General features: G+C 38.3%; 1 long non-coding RNA gene and 1 pseudogene across 1 annotated transcript; both read left to right on the forward strand.

The window, feature by feature from the left end:
* The first annotated feature begins 10716 nt into the window (after positions 1-10716).
* Positions 10717-17857, forward strand: LOC137218222 (uncharacterized). Its single transcript, XR_010940536.1, has 3 exons — positions 10717-10805; positions 16929-17615; positions 17650-17857. It is a non-coding gene; the product is annotated as an uncharacterized lncRNA (long non-coding RNA).
* LOC137218218 (NOP protein chaperone 1 pseudogene) lies at positions 13121-14059 on the forward strand (annotated as a pseudogene).
* Positions 17858-17889: the final 32 nt, after the last annotated feature.

Genomic DNA, 17889 nt, shown 5'->3' on the forward strand with positions numbered 1-17889 from the left:
ACTCCAGCGAGAGACATAAAAAATTGGTGAATAAGTTCGGGATACAGTGCGGAGGCCAGGGAAGGCCAAGCGCCGTCCGAGTACATCCCTGTCGTTCCCCACCTCCCGATGACTTGGAAAAACTGAGAAAGTACGACCACTTATATACTGTTGAATTCTTTTTGCTAGTATTTCACTGAGAATTTTTGCATCTATATCAGTAATACTTGACAGTTTTATTTTTTCTTGTAGTGTTCTTATCTAGCTTTGGTATCAGGATAATGCTGGACTCATCAAATGAGTTTGGGAATGTACCTCAAAGTTTTTTAGAAAAGTTTGACATGGATCTGTTTTAATTCGATTTAAATGTTTGGTTGAATTTCCCAATGAAACCATCTGGACCTAGCCATTTTTTTTGGAAATTTTTTATTACTGATACAATCTTTTCACTCATCGTTGGTCTGTTAGGCTTGTCTATTTCCTCATGATTCAGTTTTGGTAGTTTTTCTGTTGCTAGGAATTCTTTTCCTCTAGGGTATCAAACTTGATGGTATATATGTGTTGATGGTCACCTCTCATGAGCTGTGGTATTTTTGTTGCATCAGTTGTAATGTCTCCTTTTTCATTTCTGATTTTATTTGAGTATTCTCTTTTATTCTTCATTAGTATAGCTAAAAGGTTAATTTTGTTTTCATTTCAAAAACCACCTCTTGCATTGATGTTTTCTATTGTTTGCATGGTCTCTGTTTTATTTCTATTCTCATATTTCTTATTTCGTTGCTCTGCTACTTGTGAGCTTAGTGGTTTGTTCCTTTGTTTGCTAGTCCCCTGAGAAGTAAGGTTGTTTATTTGTGATCTTTCTTTTTTCATATTGTAGGCATTTGTTGCAATAAACTCTCTTATTACTGTTTTTCTTGCAGCCCATAAGTTTTAGCAAGTTGTGTTTCCATTTGCTTTCAATTTTTTTTTTAAATTTAAAAGGCATTATTGTAAAGGTGTTGTAATTTTCCCCCCAGTTTTATTGAGATATAATTGAACACAGTACTATTTAAGTTGAAAATGCACATTATAATGATTTCACTTCCATATATTGTGAAATTGTTATTACAGTAAGATTAGTTAACATACATCATCTTATATAGATGCAAGAAAAGAAAAAAAAGGAAAATATATTCTCCTGTGATGAGAGCTCTTAAGATCTACTTGCTGAACATCTTTCAAATATACCATATGGCAGTGTTAACTCTATTCATCATGTTGTATATAACGTTCTCAATACTTACTTACCCTATAACTGCTAGTTGGTACTTTGGGACTTCATCAAATTCTGCCTCTTCCCACTTCCCTCCTCTGGTAACCACAAATCTGATCTTTTTCTATGAGTGTTTTGTTGTTTTATTTTTTTTTTCCCCACATGTAAGCTTGGTCTGACTTCTCTCACTTAGTATAACGCCCTCAAGGTCCATCCATATTTTCACCAATGGCGGGATTTCCTTCTTTCTTATGGCTGAATATTACTCCTTTTTCTAAATATATCACAAAGTTTATATCCACTCATCTGTTGATAGACACACGTTTTTTCCATGTCTTGGCTATTGTAAACACTGCTGCTATGAACATGGAGGTGCAGATATCTCTTCAACATAGTGTTTGTAATTCTTTTAATATATTCCCATAGTTTAAAATGCTGGACCATATGGTAGCCCTATTAAATTTTGAGGATCTTCTCTAGTGTTTTCCATAGAGGCTGAACCAATTTATAAGACAACCAAAAGCATACAAATCATCCATTTTCTCCACATCTTTGCTAGCATTTGCTAGCAGATCTCTTGTCTCTTTGATGAATTCCATTCTAACAGTCCTGAGGTGATATCTCATTGTGGTTTTGATTTAATTTCCCTGATGTGTAGTGACGTTGAATACATTTTCATGTATTTGTTGTACATTCACATATCTTCTTTGGAAAAATGTCTGTTGGGGTCTTTGGCACAGGTTTTAATTGGCTTATTTTGTGTTACTGAGTTCTATAATGTATTTTGGATATCAACCCCTTATTTGGTGTAAGGTTTGCAAATATTATTTTTGATCACATAGGCTCTTTTCATCTTGTTGATTATATATTTTGCTGTGTAGCAGACTTTTAGTTTGATATAGTTCCACTTGCTAATTTTTTAAATTGTTGCTTGTGCTTAAGGTATCATCAAAAATAATATTTAAGACCTGTGTTAAAAAATTTTTTATTGTTTTCTTCTAGGAGTTTTATGGCCTCCCGTCTTTACCTTATCTTATTTCTATTTAATTGTCATGAGTGGTGTTAGACAGGAGTCTAGCTTTATTCTTTTGCATGTAACTATGCAGTTTTCCAAGCACTGTTTAATGAACAGATTGTCTCTCCACCGAGTGTTCCTGACTGTCTTATCAAATATTAGTTCACCTTATATGTATAGATTTATATCTGGATTCTCAGTTCTATTCCATTGTTGTGTATGCCTTTTTACATGACAATACCATACTATTTACATTACTATAGTTTATAATACAGTTTGATAACATGGAATGTGATACCTCCAGGTTTGTTGTTTTTTCTCATGATCGCATTGCATATACAAGTTCTTTTGTGATTCCTCATACATTTCTCTGTTGTTTTATTCTACTTTAAAAAATGCCATTGGATTTTGATAGGAATTGCATTAAATCCATAGATGGCTTTAGGTGGTGTGGACATTTTAAAAATATTAATTCTTCCAATCATGAACAAGGGATAACTTTACATTTATTTCTGTCTTTTGCAATTTTTTTCATCAATGTATTGTAGCTTGTATTGTAGATATCTTTCAACTCCTTAGATAAATTTATTCCTTATTATTTTATTAGTTTGGATGCTCTTATAAATAGAATGGTTTTCTTTTTTCCGATCATTGTTAGTATATAGAAATATGACTGATTTTTGCATTTTAAGTTTTTATTCTGCAACTTTACTGATTATGTTGATTAGTTTTAATAGATTTTTGGTGAAGTTTTTCAGTTTCTATATATAAAATCATGTTATCTTAAAATAGACACATTTTTACTTCTTAATCTCCAATTTTGATGCCTTTTATTTCTCTTCCTTGACTGATTGCCCTGGCTAGGACTTCCATTACTATGCTGAATGAGTGGTGAGAGTAGACTCCCTTGTCTTGTTTCTGATATTAGACAAAAATTTCACACTTTCATTTTTGAGTGTGCTTTGAACTGCGACTTTGTCATATTTGGCCTTTTTTTAAAAAAAATATTTACTTTTGGCTGCATTGGGTCCTTGCTTCTGCATGCGGGTTTTCTCTAGTTGCAGTAAGTGGCAGCTACTCTTTATTGTGGTGCGTGGGCTTCTCATTGCAGTGGCTTCCCTTGTTGCTGAGCATGGGCTCTAGGCATGTGGGCTTCAGTAGTTGTGGCACACAGGCTCAGTAGTTGTGGCTCACGGGCTCTAGAGCGCATGCTTAGTAGTTGTGGCGCATGGGCTTAGTTGCTCCTTAGCATGTGAGATCTTCCCGGACCAGGGCTTGAACCCATGTCCCCTGCATTGGCTGGCAGATTCTTAACCACTGTGCCACCAGGGAAGTCCCGATATTTAGCCTTTATTATGTTGAGTTACATTCATTTTATACCTCACTTAACAAATGCTTTTTCTGTGCCTATTGATATTATATTTTTCCTTTGTTCTATTAATATGATGCATCCCATTTATTTGATTTGCTAGTATTTATTCAGAATTTTTAAATCTATATTCATCAGTGTTATTGGCCTGTAATTGGCAGTGTTCATTTCAGATTATTTTATCAAAGAAATCCTGGCCTCGTAAATTGAGCTTGGGAGTTTTCTCTCCTTATCCATTTTTCTCTTTCTTTTTTGAAGACTTTTAGGATTGGCATTAATGCATTAAATATTTGGTAAAATTTACCAGTGAAGCCATTTGATCTTGAGTTTTTCTTCATTTGAAGAGTTTTCATTACTGATTTAATTTCCATACTACTAATTGCTTCATTTAGATTTTCTCTTTCTTCCTAATTCACTTTTGATGGGTTGTATCTTTCTAAGAATTTTTTCCATTTATCTAGGTTGCCCAGTTTTTTAGCATATAGTAGTTCAAAGTAACATGTTATCCTTCTTATCTCTGTAGTGGTGTTGTAATGTCTTCTCTTTTATTTATAATTTTGTTGATTTGGGTCTTCTCTCCTTTTCCTTGGTTAGTCTAGCTAAAGGTTCGAAATTTTATCTTTTAATGAAGCAACTCTTAGTATCACTCTTCTTTTCTATTGTTTTCCTCTTCTCTATCACACTGATTTCTTCTGTAATCTTTATAATTTTCTTGCTTCTGCTAATTTTGGGCTCAGTTTTGTCTTTTTCCACGTCCTTGAACTGAAGAATTAGGTTTTTTATTTGAGATATTTCTTAATTCGGAAGGTAAGCATTTGTTGCAATAAACCTCCCTCTTAACACTCCTTTGCTGCATCCCATAGCTTTTAGTATACTGTGTTTCCATCTCAGTTTTTCTCCATATACTGTGTTATTTCTTCTTAAATTTATTCTTTGATAAATTAGTTGGTTAGGAGAGTGTTGATCAATTTTTTTGTATTAGTTAGAGTTCCAGTTTTCCTCCTGTTATTGATTTCTAGTTTAATAATATTTTCAGATAATATACTTGGTGTAAATTAAGTCTTCCTGAATTTATTAAGATTTGATATGTGGTCTGTCATATGGTCTTTGTTAGAAATTATTTTTTCTGCACTTGAGAAGACTGTGTATTCAGCGTATGTTGGAGAGAATGTTCTGTATATGACTCTTATGATCATTTGGCTTTTAGTGTTGTTCACATCAACTGATTCTTTTTTTTTAACTGAAATACAGTTGAGTTACAATGTTGTATTAATTTTTGTCATATAGCAATGTGTCTCAGTTATACACTTATATACATCTGTTTTATATTCTTTTCCATTATGGTTTATCTCAGGATATTGAATATCCTGTTCCCTGTGCTATGCAGTAGGACATTGTTTTTTATCCATTCTATATGTAAGAGTTTGCAGCTACTAACCCCAAACTCTCAGTCCATCCTTCCCCAACTCCCTCCCCCTTGGTAACCACAAGTCTGTTCTCTATGTCTGTGAGTTAGTTTTGTTTCGTAGATAGGTTCATTTGTGTCATATTTTAGATTTCACATATAAGTAATACCATATAGCATTTGTCTTTCTCTTCATGGCTTACTTCACTTAGTATGTTAATCTCTACTTGCATCCATGTTGCTGCAAAAGGCATTATTTCATTCTTTTTATGGCTGAGTAATATTCCATTGTATATATGTACCACATCTTCTGTATCCATTCATCTGTTAATGGATATTTAAGTTGCTTGCTTGTCTTAGCTATTAGAAACAGTGCTTCTATGAACATTGAGGTGCATGTATCTTTTCGAATTATGGTTTTCTCCAGATATATGCCCAAGAGTGGGATTGCAGGACCATAAGGCAACTTTATTTATAGGAACCTCCATACTGTTCTCCATAGTGGCTGTGTCAATTTATATTCCCACCAACAGTGTAGGAGGGTTCCCTTTTCTCCACACCCCCTCCTGTGTTTCTTATTTGCAGACATTTGATGATGGCCATTCTGCCTGGTGTGAGGTGGTACCTCATTGTAGTTTTAATTTGCATTTCTCTAATAATTAGTGATGATGGGCAACCTTTCATGTGCCTATTGGCCATCTGTATGTCTTCTTGGGAGAAATGTCTCTTTAAGTCTTCTGCCCATTTTTTGATTTGTTTTTTCGTTTCTTTGTTATTGAGTTGTATGAGCTTTTTGTATATTTTGGAAATTAAGCCCTCGTTGGTCACATCATTTGGAAATATTTTCTCCTAGTCTGTATGTTGTCTTTTCATTTTGTTTATGGTTTCTTTTGCTGTAAGAAAACTTATAAGTTTAAGTGGGTCCCATTTGTTTATTTTTGCTTTTATTTCTATTGCCTTGGGAGACTGACCTAAGAAAACACTGGTACAATTTATGACAGAGAATGTTTGGCTATGTTCCCTTTTAGGAGTTTTATGGTGTTATGTGTTATATTTAAGCCTTTAAGCCATTGTGAGTTTATTCTTGTGTATGGTGGGAGAGTGTTCTAATTTAATTGATTTGCATGAACCAACTTTTCCAACACCTCTTGCTGAAGAGACAATCTTTTCCCCCATTGTCTATTCTTCATCAGAGATGAATTGACCATGGTTCTGTGGGTTTATTTCTGGGCTCTCTATTCTGTTCCATTGATCCATATGTCTGTTTTTGTTCCAATACCAGGCTGTTTTGATTAGCATTGTAGCATTGTCTGAAGACTGGGAGGGTTATGCCTCCTGCTTTGTTCTTTTTCCTCAGGATTGCTTTGGCAATTCTGGGTCTTTATGGTTCCATATACATTTTAGGGTTATTTGTTTTAGTTTTGTGAAAAAATGTCATGTGTAATTTGATAGTGATCACATTAAACCTGTAGACTGCTTTGGGTAGTATGGACTTTGTCATTTTAAACAGCTGCAGCCTGTTCTCACTGTCAGTGGAACCAGCTCCCCTCTGGAAGCAGGTGTCCATGCAAGGCTCTTAGAAATAAGACAGACAACACTACCCACGTGGACTCTTCATACACACCTCTGACCAATGCACCTTTGCTTTCTAGAAGTAACCTCCTTAATCAAGTGGGTGGCATCTGGGGATGAGGCAGCAATCATCCTCCAGGAAGAGTCGGTGCCCCTCCTACCACTGATGAATGAGTGGTCCTGTGCCTCATTCCCACCAAGGGTTCCAGTTTCAGGAGTTTGGGGAGCTTTTGTTTTGCTGCTTTAGTGGATGAGAAATGACACATAACCCATTGTCTCCTTTTCACTTCTCTTCTGATGAGTGAGGCTGAACTTTTGTCACTTTCAGTTATTTCCAGAATGCAGCCACTTTTCCCAGTTCTGGGGGAGACCACTGAACATGCCTTCCTGGGTGTTCCCAGCCACAGACTGTGATCCACATGCAGCGATGAAACTCTTTCTGCAAGTACTAAGTAGCTAGTGACTGGGTTCTGTCCAACAGAATGTAGAAAATCAGGGGAGGTCAGTGTTAAGATTCATTGACAGAACCTCTGTCACTTCTATTTCACTTGCTGCATCCTGTGTTCTCTCTCTGTTTCTGTCTGTCTGTCTCTCCTATCCCTGGACCTGGGGAAGCCTGCATGGGTGTTACTAGGTGCCATATGGAGAGTCCCACATAGGAGAGAACACAGGGAAGTCCCAGGCCTCCAGGCAGAGGCACTAGGCTCTCAGCTCAGACTGCATCCTGCCAGTACCCATCTCAGTGAGTCTTCGAGAAAATCCTCCCTTGTGGAGTGACAACTGAGACCTCAGCCCCAGCTTCATAGAGACCTTGAGTCGAGGGCACTGAGCTAAGTGCTGTGGGAGCTCAGGAGTAGCTAGGTGTATGTATTTTGTATGTTGGGAAACCCTCCATATGATCTGCAGTAAATCAGACAATCTGTAGCATAGAGCAGGTCTACTCAATGTTATGTAAAAACAACCACAAAGATAATGCATATTAATAAAGGTAAGAAAATGCACTAAAAACAATAATAGTGACAATTATGATGATATTACCAGTACTACTGTTAAAGAGAAAAATAAACATAGAAAGATTGCAGATTTGCGTACAGACTCCTCTAAGTAAATTTCAGGGTACCTATATCAGATGTCCTCTGGGGTATTTTAGAGTCAGAATGCTAGGTTTGCACAAAGAAATTTGTTCTGAGAGGAGAAAACAGGCAGGTGATCCTGGGTCAGCAGGGAGGATGATATGTTGGCACAAACAGTGCAGGGGCTCCCTGGGGGAGTTAGAAAAAGAAATGATTACTTGAGCAGGCAAGTCACCATCTCTATGTCTGCCAGTGCTGCACCAGCTTTTCCTGGACCCCTGAGTGAATTTGGAACATGTCCCTAGGTTCAGGCATGCCAGTGATACTCTCCTTACTCCTCACTTATCACAATGTCAGTTCCTGGGCTGACTTTTCTAATTCGGAGGACTAGACTCCAGGAGGGACACCCTCTCCAGCCTTCCCAGGAGACGTGAGAGTGGTTCCTGGCACAGAGTTGAGGTGGAAAATCCTGTGCTGAGTCTGGCAGGACAAGGGTATCTTCCAGGGCTCTTGCACTGGTCCCTCTTTTTGGTCACTTAAGAGGACTTAAACATTGTACTAGAGGCTCAGGAAAGTCAAGAATGTCCTCCCTGGGGTTCACAGTAACAACTGTCCCTTCCTCCACTGGGTAAGTCTGAGTATCTCAGGAGGCTCTCTGACCCACAAGTACCCATAAGTACAGCAGGAACCAGGAAGCACCATGTGTATGTAAGTCTGTTGAAAACCCTCCACAATACTCTTCAGTAAATTGGATACATTCATGAGCAGAGAAACTTAATAAGAAATGCAATAACAACAATAGTGATAAATAATAATATCGATAGTGATTACTATCATAAAGAAATTAATTGTACTACTACCAATCATAATACTAATAAACTTAAGGACTGAGGGATTACAGACTTCCCTTATTGAATGACAAGTTTCTTGGAGTATTTTGAAATCAGAGTCCGAGTTTAGCACATGCTTTGGAGCCACAGTTGTAGGTTTGCATAGTGAAGGTATAAATAGAGCAAAACTAAACAGCAGCAGGTAAAAGAAATCCATGGGAGGACTTGGGCTGACTTAAGTCTCATATTCCAAGCCCAGAGGAGAGCACTATGTAGAAGAGAAAAGTTGATCCTGGGCTTTCCTGACACATGGATCCAGCAAATCTCATGAGTTCTGATGACTGATGTCTGCGGCTCTAACCCGGGAAAGAAAAGCAGGACTCCAGATACACCTTCAATACGTGAAAAAAACACGTAAAATGTACATGGAGCTTCAACTCTATCTCTACCCTCACTGCCTGACAATTGACAAAGTGGCAGATCAGGGCTATTGATTGCATTTTGATGCATCTACAGACTTACTTGGAATTGGGAAGAGAAGATTACTTATGAATTTGCATGTAAAATTTTTATAATAACCTATCCGAAAGTTGAATTACTACTTCCTTGGGAAATTGATAGGTTATTTTACACAACACCTCATATGTTTCCTTTAGTAATATTTGTTCACAGTATATATATTTCTGAATATGTATGAAAGGCACATGCCGTATCAGCCCAGAGGAGCCATTGACGGGGCTTTAGAGATCAGTGACCTTTGAGCTCGTGTTTGTAGAACTCACTCATAAAGAGTAGGACCTGCTGGACACATTGCAGACAAAGATGTACACAGATGTGATGCTGGAGGACGCCCGTTGTCTCATCTTCTGAGTGCGTCTCTCAATATTTATTTACTTCCTTATGCATGTCTTATTGAGATAGGCTCTACAGCTTCCACATATGCTGCTGCACTCTTGGCCCTAACTCATGCTTCTGTAGCACTTAGAGCAACCTGGAACGAATGTGTTCCTTTACTAATCACAGCACATGTGCCCCTTCATGGAGATACAGTCTCCATTACCACAATCGCACGTACTCCTTACTAGTCTGCCACCAACACACATAATAATGCTGGACACAGATAAGGGCTATTTTATGTAACAGACAAGTGACTTTATGTTGCTAAGTAATTCTTCTGCTCGGGGGACTATTATGAGGTTTGAACACAGCAAAAAACACATAACAGCTTGTATCCCCCTTTCTACATGAACTCCAAGTAATAATCTCATGGGTCTTATGTTTATTGGATTCTGTTAGAAAGCAGTGTTAACCATATTATGAAAACGTTGCTTCCTTCTTGGCTGAGACGTCTAGGCAGCGTGCAGACTGTTTTTCCTCTTGGGCAGAACAGCAGCAGCCAGAGACTTTTACTGTCTTTGAGTGAAGTGTCGGGTGACAACCTTCAGTGTTTCCCTTCTTCAGCGTGCTCGAACCTGCACTGCCATTGATGCCCTCACACTTGAGCCTTAGCATGTTGTCCTGCACTTGCATTGCATGCACTGTTCTCAACACAGAACTTTAAATCCATCTAGCATTTCCCACATGTATCAGGGCATCAGCTCTGCAAACCAGATGTAATTTCCCAGTTGGAGCAAGAAGAGTAGGTGTGGAGGGAAGAGGAGGGTTTCCCCAGGCTGGGATCCAAGTCAGCTCCAGACACATGTGCTCTGTGTGGGGAGGGAGCAGGACACTTGGAATGTCAACTGGAGGTGGCTCGACTAAAGGATATTTTTAGAAATGTATGTGAAGCCACTGAGTCAAATTATCCAGATTCTGTCATTATGCATCACACATCAATTTCTCTTCACGTTTCCCCCTGTACTTTTCACCTCAGAGAAGCAAAAATCCTGTCCTCGTAGAAGTTAAAATTTCATGTTTTTGTCTCTGCCATGGTCCCTTTAATAATTTTTCCTCTCATATTCCCTGTAGCGTCTGAATATATTTTATTTTTCTTTTACCTAAACACTGAACATCTTATTAACATTTTTCTAAACCATGTTTCTATTCACTGGTGTATTTCTCAAATTCATGTTTTTTCCCCATGTAATGTACTTTTCAACAATTTAATCCCCCTAATGTCACATGTGTCGTTTCTTATTTATTTAATTTAATTATTATTTTTGCCTTATTTCAAGCAAAAATTGTGACCATTAAAAGCAAGAAATGATATTCAGGCAAGTTATTTCCCTGTGGACCAATGTAGCTGTAAGAAAATAGTAAATTTATTCAAGTGTGAACCCTGGTCATCCACATGTGAAACCTGGGAATGAGGTAAGTGAGGAATTCAGCAGATTCATAGAACTCAGTTATGGTGCAGTGTAAACACTAGCCCAACATAAAGTGTTCACTTTATAGACTAAATTAGACTAAATTTTGATGATATCTAGTAGAAATGTTACAAAGAGGGGATGTCCATGCAGAAGATTTACATACTATGTGTATGTAACTGACATGGAGATCATTTTAACTGGAGAATATCATTGAATAGACTTACATACACATGATTTTTCACAGCATAGAAAACAATTTTACTGTAATGAATGAAGGAGAGCCCTGAGGGATTTTTAATTCCTTAGTCAACATTGAATCCTCACACTGGATCTATCAATGCTAAAATCAAACTGAAAAGCCAGAGTTCATATCAAAATTCTCAGACATGAAAAACTCTTATCAAGAATGTTTTACCACACATTTCAGCTATGAATTCATAATTTTGGCTAATAACCTCTTATTTTATAAATAAGTAGAATAAAATTATTGATTTGTTAAGTTGTCTTGAAATGATAAATACAAAAGTTTGTAACAATAAGTACTTTTGTAAATAGGTTAGCATTAAGAAATATATATAAACAAAGTTATATGTGACAATTATTATGATCCACTTAATTGTGATTGTCAGTAAGATTATCTGTTGCTTTCTCATCAGAAATTTTGCAGGCCAGAAGAAAGTGAAATGATATGCTTAAAGCATGGCGGGAACTACCTACCAACAATTCTATATCTTACAATATTATTCTTCAAACATGAGGAAAATTAGAGACAGTCTCAGGCAAAACCTGAAGGAGTTCAGTACCATAATACCTATCCTTCAAGAAATGCTAAAGGGAGTACTTCAAGTTCAAATGGAAGGACACCAGAAACTTGAGGCCATATAAAAAAATATATTTCTCTTATAAAGGTAAATAAATGGACAAATAGAAGAAAAAATCTTTAATTTTTACTTGTAACTACAATTTTTATTTCTAGGATATTTTTTAAAACCAAAATATTAAAATATAAATGTATTGTTATTGCATGATTTTTTCCCCTAAAATTCATATGTTAAAAATAAAACCTCCAAATGTGGTGGTATTAGGATGTAGGGCCTTTGGGGGGTGCTCAGGTTATGAGGGCAGAGCCTCCAGGAATAGGATTTGTGTGCTTTTATTTATTTTAAAATATGTATTTATTTACTTATTTGGCTGCATTCGCTCTTAGTTGCAGCACGTGGGATCTTTGTTGTGACGCACAGGCTTCATATCTAGCTGTGGCATGGGGGCTCGGTAGTTGCAGCACACAGGCTCTGTAGTTGTGGCAGACAGGGTCTAGAGCCAGCATACACGCTCAATAGTTGCGGCATATGGGCTTAGTTGCCCTTTGGCATGTGGGATATTAGTTCTCTGAACAGGGATCGAACCCATGTCCCCTGCATTGGAAGGCATATTCTTAACCACTGGTCTACCAGGGAAGTCTCTTGTGTGCTTTTAAAAGAGACCTCAGAGAGCTCTCTAGCCCCTTCCTCCAGGTGATGATATAATGAAAAGTCTATGACTCAGAAAAGACCTTTACCTAACCACCTTGATCTCACACTTCAGCCTCCAGAACCATAAGAAATAAACTTCTGTTTATAAGCTACCCAAGCTGTGGCATTTTGTTATAGCATCCCCAAATAACTATTTCGTACATCTACATTAACAGAAAACAATGTATACATATGTGCCTTGTGACATTAATAATATGTAATTAATGTGTAATGTAATAGGAGATGTAATAGAGATTTTGCATGTGATTAAAATTATGTTGATATCAGTTTAAGCTAGTTTGATAGGATTTTATATGTAATCTCCATGGTGTCCACAAATTTAATATCTATAGAATATACACAGAAGGAAATTAAATGTAAGTCAAGTCAGGGGACTTTCCTGGTGGTCCAGTGGTGAAGACTCAACGCTCCCAATGCAGGGGGCCTGGGCTCAGTCCCTGGTCAGGGAACTAGATCCCACTTGCCACACCTAAGAGTTCGTATGCTGCAAAGAAGATCAAAGTTCCCCCATGCCACAACTAAGACCTGGCACAGCCAAAGAAATTAATTTTAAAAATGAGTCAGTACAAAGAGTAAGAACAAAGGACGTCAGTATGTGAGAAAATGTGGGACAGAAAAGCTATATGACATTACAGAAAACAAATTGGCAATTAAATGTCATTTCATATCAGTAATTTATATATATATATATATATATATATATATATATATATATATATATATATATATATATAGCTTAAACTCATCAGTTAAAAAACAAAGATGTCCCTAGCATTTATCCGGCATCCGGGCCTGGAGGGGCTGCTCTGAAGACGGGCGAGCAGCATGGAGGCCCGCGGCGAATCCCAGCCTGACACGAGTTGTTCGTCGTTTTCCTGGGACGGCTCCGGGGTCTCGGTGTCCAGGGAGGTGCTGACGGCGGGCAGTGTCGGCCACGGAGGTATACGGGACAAGTTGGTCATCAACTCCAAGCCTAATTCCAGAAAGAATTCCACTCTTCAAAAAGTTCGGAAAAAGAGGAGTCCCCTATTGGACCAAGTACAGAGCTTTCTCCCACAGATGGCTCAGGCAAACGAAAAGCTAAGGAAAGAAATGGCAGCTGCACCACCTGGTCATTTCAATATTGAAAATATTGACACTCTCGGAAAAGTTATGCAAATGGTTATGGCCTTGTTTGAGATGAATCAGTCTGATTCAAAAGAGGAGGACAGTTCAGAAGAGAATTCACAAGGCAGTTCAGAGGACAGTTCAGAATTTGAGGATGAAGATGATAGCACCTCTTCTGAAGGTGAAGTCACCATCGATACCATTAAGCTTCCTAATTCAGAAGATGGAAAAGGCAAAATAGAGGTTCTGGACCGTCCTGCCAGTGAAAAAAAAGAAAACAGGGACATAAACAATCTGAGAAACAGGTGATAGTTCCCGCTAATTCTGTGAAAAAGAATGTGGCTTGCTGGTTATTTTGCATTTCAGATACCTATGGTGCCTGTTTGCAAAAATGAATGTATTTTGCTTCTTGGAGAAACAAGCTAGCTTTTAAAGAGTTGGAAGAGATAGCATTTGGGGATCTTCTAAGAGCAGACTGTTTTTGATCTCATGCTAAAGAGATTTAGTTTAGAAAGCTTAACTTTATGTATGGTGATGAGTGAATTTGTTGACATCCTCTTTCATCAACATAGACTTCAGAAATCTCAAACTTATTTTAAAGTAAAAATACAAGTTACCCGTTTGTTTTTGTTTTAAATTGGCCTCTTGGGGCTTCCCTGGTGGTGCAGTGGTTGAGAGTCCGCCTGCCAATGCAGGGGACACGTGTTCATGCCCCGGTCCAGGAGGATCCCATATGCATGGAGCGGCTGGGCCCGTGAGCCATGGCCGCTAAGCCTGCACATCCGGAGCCTGTGATCCACAATGGGAGAGGCCACAGTAGTGAGAGGCCCGCGTACTGAAAAAAACAAAACAAAAAACAAACAAAAACTTATGTTGGGGTTTTTTTTAGGCTATTTTAAAGTCACATTTATTTGTTACCATCAAAATGGGTTCAGTGAGGGAGAATTTTTTTTTAAACATCTTTATTGGAGTATAGTTTCTACATAATGTGTTGGTTTCTGCTCTGTAACAAAGTGAATCAGCTATATGTATACATGTGTGCCCATGTTCCCTCCCTCTTGCATCTCCCTTCCACCTTCCCTATCCCACCCTGAGGGAGAAATTTTTTACAAAGAAAAGAATTACTTATATTTAGATGCCCTCAGACATATCTACTTTAATAAAAAAATCCTTTCCAGTTTGAGCTGGAAAACTGGTGCTCTGTGGTTTAATCACTGTCAGTGACTCTGTAGCCTCTTAATGCATGTAAAATTTGCTGGCTGGAAAATTTTGTTTTTTTTGTTTTTCTTTTTCTCATAAAGGAATTTTTTGTTTGTTTCGGCTATTAACATTATTCTTTCCAGTTGCCCACAGTTTTGAAACCTATTCAATTGTAGAGAATAGGGACATCCCGGGAAAATAGGTCACAGTACATAAAATGGTAGTAATAGGTTTTCCCTTTCAAACGGCAAAATTATCCTGCATTGGAGTTGCCTTTCTGCCACATTCTTGATCTTATTTAACTTGTTTGGGACCTCATCTGCCATGGGACTGGCTTTGCTCAGGATATAGACCTGAGAGTTTAAAGGACTGTCTCCAAGTGCATTGAGCTCATGAGACTTTGTTGCCTAATATTTTAGGGGTTTGTTTTAACTATTTTTTCCTACTCCTCTCATTAGCTTATGACATCTTGTAAATACTCTGAGGATAATTCTCCAAGTTCCTTCTGGTATTTTTCATTGGGAATTGGAAATCGGCTGTGCACTCAAAGTATGCAGAAGTGAACAGATCTGGAAACGAGACTTCTCAGCTGCAAAGGGTATACTTTGTAGCACCAAACACAGCTGTGATGGATTACTGGTGTGACTATTTAAGGATTGTCTTCTACCAGATAATATTCATGCCACATTGTGGGAAGAGTTGTATTTGTCTGGTTCACTCCTTAGCTTGGTGCATGGTACACAGTAGGCACCGAATGATGTCGATAAATGTATTTACAGGTATATTGAGGATGTACAGGGCATTTTAAGCCATGTTATCCATGCGGATATGAAAGTGTAACTTCACTGGAAATACAAAGCCAAGTAGAAATAGTCTGATGGTCAGTGAAAGAGACTAGTCAGTCTAGAATACATACTAGTGTGTAGAATTATATTTCTCTCCTGCCATGGCCTTCTCATATAATACAACTAGGTATTCTATACAGTTAAAGAAGTCAACTAAATTCAGTTCCTCTGGGCATTCTTATGACATAGGAGGAAAAGGAAAAACAAAAATTTAATATGTGATAGGGATGTCGTTTTAAGTTAAGTGTAAAATGGTTGAATTATTTAATACACAGAGTCAGGGGTGGCTGTTTTTAAACCAATTTGGATACTAAGATAAATTATGTAGGTCTTATAGATTTAAATATAAAGAAATAAAATAAGTTTCATACTAAAATATAGGTGAGTATTTAATAACATTAAAAGAAACAAAGATGGACAAGATAGACATAAAAAGGGTCCAACTATATGTTGTCTACAAGAGACTCACTCAGAAGTAAGGACATTCATATGCTGAAAGTGAAAATATTGGAAGAGATATTGCATGAGAACACTAAGCAAAGAGAAGAGGAGTGGCTCTTCTGCTTCTGCAGCTGAGGCTGTGGCCCCTACTCTTCAGGGAGTAAACAGAGGCAGGGGCAGGGGCTGGGGCACCCCTCCCACCCTCTGTACCCTGAGCCAGGGAAGTCAGAAGGACTTGGTCCCCCTCCCGAGTTCCATTCTTCCTCCAATGAGAATGGTACTAATCAATAAGGACCAGGCTATAGAGTTGATTCACTTTGTTATAAAGCAGAAATTAACACACCAGTGTAAAGCAATTATACTCTATAAAGATGTTAAGAATAAAGAAAAATAATACCTGGGGAAAAGAGATGGTCCCCATGGAGAATGCCTATGTCCTAAGTTTATCTGCTGTCGGATTGGCTTGAGAAAGGGCAGGAGTTACATGATGTGCTCTCTCCCTTCAAATCCATTAACTTTTTCTTTCTTGATGCACACACACACACACAAAACCAGTATAAAGCCCGTATATATAGAATGCTAAAGGGTTGGTCTATGAGCTTGGAAAGAGGGAAATAGAACACTTGAGGCCAACTGCAGCAATGTGTTTGTGTCCGTGCATGTGCATTACTAGGTGGAGGGTCCACAGTATCCATCAGATACTTAAGGGAGAACATATCTCCCAAGTGTTCTGGATTTTGTAAATTATCATAGGACAAGAGTCTTCAAGAAAAATCAGGTAGCTCTCTCACACACCACTCATTAAAGTAACAAATATTTATTGAGAGTCTCCAGGATTCCAGCATGTGGAATTTTCTGGAGACTAAGACGTGAAATGTATAAATTGCCACCTTCACCAAGTTTATAGCTCAGTGGAGGCAATAAGAATTAATATCTCACATTTTTTCTATTTAAGTATGACTCAGGGTTTAAGGTAATTTTTCTGCATTGTGTCCACAGTGTCCCAGGACTGACGTCCTCCTCAAGCTCAGCACCTAGAACAGAGATCTGATTGAGCTAAACTGGTGATGCACCTGCTTCCCAGCAAGGCTGTGGCCTCTAATGGCTGTCTCCTGCTCCTGTGTCCATGGCCTGATCAGGATATGGGAGACACTTAGGCTGATTCCTCAGTGTGTTGTGTACTTCCACAGCCGAGAACTTGCTGAGCAAAACATAACTTCTTTACTTTTGTGAACACATGGCCTCCAAAAGGCAGAAATATTTAGTGATAATATTTTGAGGACATAATTCCTTAGTCATTCCCTGACCTCCACTCTCTGTCACAGAGACATGCAAAACCACGGAATCAGGCTTATGGGTCATGACTTGGCTGTGTCAAGAAGTTCTAGGCTATGTGGGAAGACTCCTCTCTCCTCTGAGATTTCTGCTTCAACCAACGGGGAGCAGCTTCCCTTCAGGTCTGAACTGAAACCCTGTAAGTTCATATATTGAAGTCCAGACACTTGTACCTCAGAATGTGACTGTATTTGGGAATAGGGCCTTAGGAGAGATGATGAAGTTAAAATGGGTCACAAGGGTGAGCCCTAATCCAGAGCTGTGCCCCTATGAGAAGATTAGGACACAGCCATGCACACTCAGCTCATAGAGTTAAGTCCATCTGCGGATGCAGCAAGAATGCAGCCACCTGTGAGCAAGGCCTCAGAAGAAACTGAACCTGTAGACACCTTGATCTTGAACTCAAAGCCTCCAGAGCTGTGAGAAAATTAAGCCTCCCAGTCTGCACTATCTTGTTCTGGCAACCCTAGCAAAACCCTAATACAGCTTTATTTCTCCTCTATCCTCTTTCTTGCAAATAAAACATGAAAATAGCAGCAAAAAACACAGTGTATAAAGTATTTGAAAGAAAAACGCAGGGGAGCCACTGCAGGGGCTGAGGAACTACACAGCCATTGGTTACCCT

Source organism: Pseudorca crassidens, unplaced genomic scaffold (assembly GCF_039906515.1).
Source record: "Pseudorca crassidens isolate mPseCra1 unplaced genomic scaffold, mPseCra1.hap1 Scaffold_64, whole genome shotgun sequence".
In the NCBI taxonomy this organism is placed as follows: Eukaryota; Metazoa; Chordata; class Mammalia; order Artiodactyla; family Delphinidae; genus Pseudorca; species Pseudorca crassidens.